The following is a 953-nucleotide window of genomic DNA, read 5'->3' as shown; positions in this document are numbered from 1 at the left end:
TTCAGTGATGAAACTATAAACAGTCCTGACGGAGACGGGAGCCGTGGAAACGCTCCCCGAGAAAAAAGAAGGAAGGAAGGAAGGAAGGAAGGAAGGAAGGAAGGAAGGAAGGAAGGAAGGAAGGAAGGAAGGAAGGAAGGAAGGAAGGAAGGAAGGAAGGAAAGAAGGAAGAAGGAAGGAAGGAAGGAAGGAAGGGAGAAAAGAAGGAAGGAAGGGAAAAAAGAAGGAAGAAAAGAAGGAAGGAAGGAAGGAAGGGAAAAAAGAAGGAAAGAAGGAAGGAAGGAAGGAAGGAAGGAAGGAAGGAAGGAAGGAAGGAAGGAAGGAAGAAAGGAAGGAGGGAAAAAAGAAGGAAAGAAGGAAGGAAGGAAGGAAGGAAGGGAAAAAAGAAGGAAGGAAGGAAGGAAGGAAGGAAGGAAGGAAGGAAGGAAGGAAGGAAGGAAGGAAGGAAGGAAGGAAGGAAGGAAGGAAGGAGGGAAAAAGAAGGTAAGAAGGAAAGGAGAAAAATGAAAGAATGTACAAAGGGGAAAAAGGAAGGAAGGAAGGAAGGAAGGAAGGAAGGAAGGAAGGAAGGAAGGAAGGAAGGAAGGAAGGAAGGGAAAAAAGAAGGAAGGAAGGGAGAAAGGAAGGAAGGAAGGAAGGAAGGAAGGAAGGAAGGAAGGGAAAAAAGAAGGAAGAAAAGGAAGGAAGGAAGGAAGGAAGGGAAAAAAGAAGGAAGAAAAGGAAGGAAGGAAGGAAGGAAGGGAAAAAAGAAGGAAAGAAGAAAGGAAGGAAGGAAGGAAGGAAGGAAGGGAAGGAAGGAAGGAAGGAAGGGAAAAAAGAAGGAAGAAAGGGAAGGAAGGAAGGAAGGGAAAAAAGAAGGAAAGAAGAAAGGAAGGAGGAAGGAAGGAAGGAAGGAAGGAAGGAAGGAAGGAAGGAAGGAAGGAAGGAAGGAAGGAAGGAAGGGAAAAAAGAAG

This window comes from Cololabis saira, chromosome 1, assembly GCF_033807715.1.
Source record: "Cololabis saira isolate AMF1-May2022 chromosome 1, fColSai1.1, whole genome shotgun sequence".
NCBI lineage: Eukaryota > Metazoa > Chordata > Actinopteri > Beloniformes > Belonidae > Cololabis > Cololabis saira.
Note: the sequence above shows the minus strand (reverse complement) of the source record.